The sequence below is a fragment of the Lucilia cuprina genome, chromosome 2 (genome assembly GCF_022045245.1).
Source record: "Lucilia cuprina isolate Lc7/37 chromosome 2, ASM2204524v1, whole genome shotgun sequence".
Taxonomy (NCBI): Eukaryota; Metazoa; Arthropoda; class Insecta; order Diptera; family Calliphoridae; genus Lucilia; species Lucilia cuprina.
This window is the reverse complement of record NC_060950.1, coordinates 14,124,073-14,131,185: the sequence shown is the minus strand read 5'-3', so window position 1 is coordinate 14,131,185 and position 7,113 is coordinate 14,124,073. Positions and strand designations below refer to the sequence as shown.

General features: G+C 30.5%; 1 protein-coding gene across 1 annotated transcript in view; it reads right to left on the bottom strand.

Moving 5' to 3' along the window:
* Positions 1-7,113, bottom strand: part of LOC111687664 (gustatory and pheromone receptor 33a) — a 23,978-nt gene that overhangs the window by 14,180 nt on the left and 2,685 nt on the right. The window lies entirely within an intron of this gene.

Sequence of the window (7,113 nt, the reverse complement as noted above, 5' to 3'; positions counted from 1 at the left end):
ACAACAACAAACACTTATACTAATACAAATAATAGAAAAAAATACAAACACACATATATACACTCTAATAAAGATTATAAAATACGCATCAATATATCGTAGTATAAGTATGTATGTATGTGTTTAGTTATGTGTATAAAAGGAAAGTGAATGTGTTGTATGTATAGTTTCCAGATTTTTATGTTTTCCTTCTTGTGTGTTTTATAAATATTTAAAGACCTTGAATATTTTTGAAAAAAAAAAACATAACAAATTTAAGTTAAAAGCAAAAAAAAATGCAATAATTTATAAACAAAATAATCTTGTTAAAATTATTTAAATTAAAAATTTATAATATAAAGTGTTAACAGTTTAAATACAATATAAGAAAATAAAATCCTGTAATTACGTAAAAAAAGGTAAATATTTGCAAAAAATATATAGATATTTGTGTGTGTGTGTATGTATATGTAACATAAAATTGACATTTTTAAATTTTTTTTTATATATATTTACAATTTTAATGTCAACAATTTTACAAATTACACAAGTCCAGTAGAATTTTGCGACGTCAATAATTTATTCGTAGAATTAGAAAATTATGTAGGTGTGAATGTTTTTGTTGTTGTTATTTTAGATGGTTTAGGCAGCATTCCCCAAGCTATTTAACTTGGACACTTTTATATTTTGAGGGATTTTTTTTGATATGATTATAAATTTATTTTGAATTTGAACTTTTAAGGTTTTCTCATAAAATTTGTTAGTTTACCGCAGGTTTAGTTATAATAAATCATAAATACACCCTACACCAGCCGCAGATATAGCTCGTGCGTTTGGGGGGATATTTAGTTTTCTTACGTGTTTTCTTTTTCCCTCATTTTTTATATTTTGTATGAAAAATTTTAGGTTTTGGAGGAGGAGGGTTAATTTCCCTTTCCTCCCCCCGCCATGAATCCCTGCCATGCCCTATACCTTAAACTGGTTTCAGTAATTATTAAAATTATATTAATTTGACATTGATAATTGTTACACAACATAAATTTAATGTTGTATAACATAGTTGTGTAGTGGCTTAGCATTAGGGTCGGACAGTGCCGCACTACCTATTTAACATAACATTTAGGGTTACTCCAAGCCACCAACTGTACAGGTGATTAACTATTTTAACATTTGCCTGTCCTACGATTAAGTCAATCGTCACCTTATACATTACAAAGAGACAGCAAAAGGCTTAAGTATGATTTTCAAGTAACCGATCTCTCACTTACTATGGGCACACTAAAGTGACGATTGTATTCTTTCTCGTTTACAAAGTGGACATCTCTGACGAAATAGAACCAACCAGGTGATTAGACGTAAATGGAAAGCCATTGTATTTATACCCTACACCACTTTAGTATGGAGGGTATATTGGATTTGTGCTGATGTTTGTAACGCACAATAATATTGGTCCTATAGCCTCCGTTAAGTTTACCAATCGGCTCAGAATCATTTTCTGAGTTTGTTCGTCCGTCTGTCTGTCCGCTTGTCCCCCTGTCCGTCCGTCCATATAAACTTTGTAATGAAACTACAGAACGCAATTATGAAAATGGTTAAGAGCGGCCCATTATTTCACTTAGCCTCCATATAACTGAACCCCCGAGTATGACTTTTAAGTTTATAATTATGTTTACTATACTCGTACCTCGACAAAAAGCTGCAAAGCCAAGTACTATACTAACCTTGATGGCCCTCATGAACTTTATTATTATAGGTTCCTATAAAAAATCCTCTTCAAAATTAGACTTAAATGTTCACAATTTTATTCAGCAATAATGGACTAAGACACGCCTGTCTGTCTTACCATGTTACTTGGTTAACGTGGTGGTTCTTCGCGAACCGAAGAAACACCATTTTGACCGGATCACTCCACTCGTTACATGTAGTTTAACACTATTAGATCCAGCCTTTAACTGTGAGAAATCTGAGGATATCGTTAAGCTTAGACCCAGATATCTCATCAAGGTTAGATATAAAGTAACTGCCAAGAAAGCCGTTTCTCTTTACGGCCACATCAGGACAATTTACAGAGAAGATGGAAAATCTTTTCGTCTATCAGCCTCGATATGTCCTGCCTACTTCGGGTCTTGTGCGTTTCTAATTGAAGGTGGGTCCGCAAAAATTTGTCTATTTAATTACATCTTTTTACAGCCTTTTGAAAAAAGAATCTGAGAATAATGCTCTTGATAAAACCTAGCTGATTTGCTACTAAAACAGCGTTGGAAATACCAAGAGCAGATGACGTTCTGGCAAGCTCATCTGCTTGTTCATTACCACAGTAGTCTCTATGCGGATTGACCCAAACATGCGACACAGCCATCACAGATCCTTCTTACACTGTCTAATTAATAGAGAAGTGACAGTATAAGATTTTAGTGAAAGAAGTGCCGCTTAACAATCGCCAAAGATTACTATGTTGACGCCAATATGGAGGTCATATAGTACTCTACTGTCAAATATTTAAGCTTGATAGACATACTAGAATTGTTAAAAAGATGATGAGATGTACTTATTCCAGCTTCTTCTGCCATCTAAAAAAAGTCTGATCATGTTAATATTGTAAGTAAACTACAGGTCGAGAAAAATAGAGGGAAAAAGATATGTACAAGCATAAAACTTATTTATCGTTTCATTAATGGAACTAGCCTCAAACAACCGTTGTTTCCGATAATTTTGTTAAATGTTTTCTCCGAAAAAATTGGGGGACTCTGTTATGTTTTCTCAAATATAATAATTCATGACATTCTTTATACAGGAAGGTCCTTTTAATGCCCCTAAAATCAAGGCCGCTAATTTATTATCCAAATATTTCAATACATGTTAATGTTGTTAGAGTAAAGATTTCGAATTTTAGCTCAAATGGTTTCTAAGATAAACGATTTCTAACTCCAGTAGTTTCCCACAAAAACCAATATTTGTATTAAATGCCTATGGAAGATGCCACACCCACTATTGCTGGTGCGCCCATTTTTTTAACGAAATATTATGTCGATCCTAATGTCCCATCTGATATATATTCTCAGATATACTAATTTAAGATTTTCCAATATGGAAGCTGCCACGCCCCCTGTAGCTTGGCTAAACATTTTATCAAAATGTGTATATATGGGTGTCAAAGTTGTTGCAAAATTTTATACCTCTTGCAGTTCCTCCGTAATGCAACTTATAACACTTAATTTGTAAGTGGGCGTGGCAAGTCGCCTACATGAAACAAAACAAAAAGGAGACAAATATTTGAGAAATGGCTTTAGATTACATAACTATGTTAAAAGTACTCGTTACAAGTTTTTTGTTAAAATCAGGCCTTATTTGACTCTAGCCCTATACCAAACTGACCTCAGAAGGTGATTTTTAATGCGCCTGATTGCATCTATATTGATCGAAGGAGGAGAGTTTCATACAGACAGGCGACATTACAAAAGCGATAAAGGCGACATAGCAAAAGCGCGTGACTGAGGAAGGGCTAAGCATTAAAAATTAGTTCGTGTCGAGTGTATGTGATACAGAATGGATGAATTGATATGTGGACCTCACCAAACCGTATAAATATAATGAATTTTCCTCTTAATTAAAACGTCATATAACTGAGAGTTGTATTGTGTTCATTGCTGATTGAATGTTCCTTCTTTGTTCTTGTTCATAGTTTATTCTGTCCGTGCCAATCTTTCCACAGTGTGTTCGGTTATATGTTGGATCTTTTCTTCGGTATAAAAATTTATTGAACAAATTTTATATAAAAAATTGTCTAATAAACCTTGGATAAAATGTTATGAATATGGTCCTACGTCTTTTGGTGATATTTCCAAATTAACAAAGACCATCCCATCTGCATGGTTGTAAACGGAATATTTCTCTAATAAAATACTAAGGAATCATTTAATTTCTTTTCGTTTTTGTTCTCTTTTATGAATTAGTCCTTTTTAATTTATTGCTTTACATTTAAGGTAAATTTAACTTAATACCCCAGCCCCTTAAATTAAATAATTTGTAATATTTTCTCAGGAGTAAAATTCAATTATAATGTCTTTATTTTGAATGAAATACGAGGTTTGACAATTTTAGCTAAACATCTCATAGGACAGCCATTAACTTTTCAATTGAAACAATGTTAATGGTTCAAAATCTTGATATTGCCAATAATTTAAGAAAGAAGCTCATGATTATAGATCATCCAATTCCAATTCAATCCATCCTCGTTTATACCACCTTAACATTGTAATATTTCCGTCTTAACATTATAAATATTAGCATAATCTTACAACATCCGGTTGAGTATAGAGAGAAAGCAAAACGGAAACACAAAAAACAAACACACTAACACACACTTATTTCATATTTACACAGTAAAATTGTAAACACGGAAAGCTTTTACATCATCGTTGTTTGATATTAGATAGTGAAAAGAAAAACCCAAATACCTAAATACCACCGATTTTATTTTTCACTTTATTAAACTTTGCTTAAGTAAGACCACAAAAATTCTATTATCCATGTATTTGAGACCGACATAAATATATATAGTTTAAACACAGCACAGGTGTTTTCCGTTTGAAAGCAGTTGCCCAATATTTAACATTTTCTGTTATTTATTTGTGTTTCATAAAATGTCCTTAAAAAATTATACGCAAATAATGCTTTTAACTAAATTTTTAAGTTCTTAATTTTATTCTTCGAGTTTTTTCATTAAATTTTATTCTATAAGGCCACGACAAATTGGCTTTTATCGTATAGGACAATTATTGTATTTTAAAGTTTTTTTTATAAGTTTTAAATTTTTTTCCTCATTTTATTTTAAGCACAACTTTTTTTTCCTTTTTCAAACAGTCAGTCATGTTTTCAGTCATAAATTTTTTCATCTGTAAATCATAAAGATGGTTCGTTTAATTTTAAGAAGTTTATATAAAAGAAAATTTTGTATGTATAGCAGCAGTTACAGTGGGCCCATTTAAAATAGAATTACAAAACAAAACTTAAATTAATTTCTAAACTTAAGTATAGAGTCCATTCCGTAAATATAGTCTAGCCTATAGTCTAGTCAATAGTCCAGTCTAAAGTCTAGTCTATAGTCTCGTCTACAGTTTAGTCTACAGTCCAGTCTAAAGTCTAGTCTATAGTCTAGTCTATAGTCTAGTCTATAGTCTAGTCTATAGTCTAGTTTATAGTCTAGTCTATAGTCTAGTCTATAGTCTAGTCTATAGTCTAGTCTATAGTCTAGTCTATAGTCTAGTCTATAGTCTAGTCTATAGTCTAGTCTATAGTCTAGGTCTAGTCTATAGTCTAGTCTATGGTCTAGTCTATTGTCTGGTCTATTGCCTAGTCTATTGTCTAGTCTAGTATATAGTCTAGTCTATTATCTAGTCTATAGTCTAGTCTATTGTCTAGTCTATTGTCTAGTCTATTGTCTAGTCTATTGTCTAGTCTATTGTCTAGTCTATTATATAGTCTATTTATTGTCTAGTCTTGTATATAGTCAAGTCTATAGTCTGGTTCATAAGCTAGTCTATAGTGATCTATAGTCCAGTCTATAGTTTAGTCTATAATTTAGTCTATAGTATATTCAATACTATAGCCAATGGATAAAAAAACATTTTTTATCCATTTTCATCCCACAATCCTTAATATCCTTTTGTGTGTACTCGTGTATATGTTTACGTATCATAAATAAATGTGTCTTTGTGTTTTAGTTTCATTACTAATTGAGTTTAATAAGAGTTGAAATTTTTATGGTTGTTCAGCAGAAAAAAAAAGAAGAAAATAAAAATAAATTAAAAGGCTATAAAAAACAATTCTGTTATATCTATTCTAGCACAAGCACTGCAGCTGTCTTTAACAGTTTGAGTTTGTCTTTGTGTATGTATCTATACATATACATATTTTTGACATTTTATTAGAAATCTTATATCATCATATTTTTTCCTTTTTTACTTGTAAAATTTTATAGTTCAAGATTTATAAAAGAATTTAACTTTTTTTATTAATCATAAGCTCTGCGGTTTTCGGTAAACATTAAATATTAATCATACGTCATTATATTCATAAGGAAATTTTGTGAAATGTTTTATGAGTATAATAGAATATAACTTTATTTATTTTTAAGTTAAACGAAGGTTTTCATAGTTAGAATTAACAGACTTATTTTCGATATTTTTCAAAATGCCAGCTACATAGACACTAAACTATACCATTACTTTTAACACTTCAGGAACAAACACAACTTTACAAACTGATTAAGATACAAAATATTTTTCTTAAACTTATAGATCAACAAAAAAGCCATCTAGCTAAATACAAATGAACGCAATTAACTGTAAATTATCACTAAAACAACCAGCCAACCAACCAACAAATATCAAATGTTTAATTTTGTTTTCCAAACCTTTACCCACACACATACAAGCCCTATACTATAGTAAAATTACCACTCATAACCATAAACCACCCCTTTCGTAGAAGAATGAAAAACAATGTTCAGCCTCTTTCGCTTATTTTCCAGCGTAAGAGGGTCATCCTTGTTGTTAATTTAAATGGAAAAGTATGTTTTTAAGTTTTTTTTTAGCTAAATAAAAAAACACAACTTTGTAATATTTTTGCTAATAATTATTAATTAAATACACATTTCACAATGTTCGCCAAACAGTAGTTGTAGGCCAAGTATAATATTACAAAGATTATTAAAAGGAATTACTTTAATTTGTTTTAATTTTCAAATTATCAGGAATATTACGATATTAAAAATGTTTATGAAAAGAAATTTTGCTACAGACTTAAAATGATTAGTTTTTAGAAAATCGTTTGATTAATAAAAAAAACTTTAGCAGAAATGAATATAGATATTATACAGTTGATGTTATATTCAAAAGCAACTTTGAAGAAAATTATTTTAAAATATTAAAAACACGGAATATTAAATATTAAATTCACAAAGTAAAATAGAAAGGATGAACGATACATTTGAACTAAAACTGAACTAGAACTGAACTAGAACGCAACTAAACCTGAACTAGAACTGAACTAGAACTGAACTAGAACTGAACTAGAACTGAACTAGAACTGAACTAGAACTGAACTAGAACTGAACTAGAACTGAACTAGAAC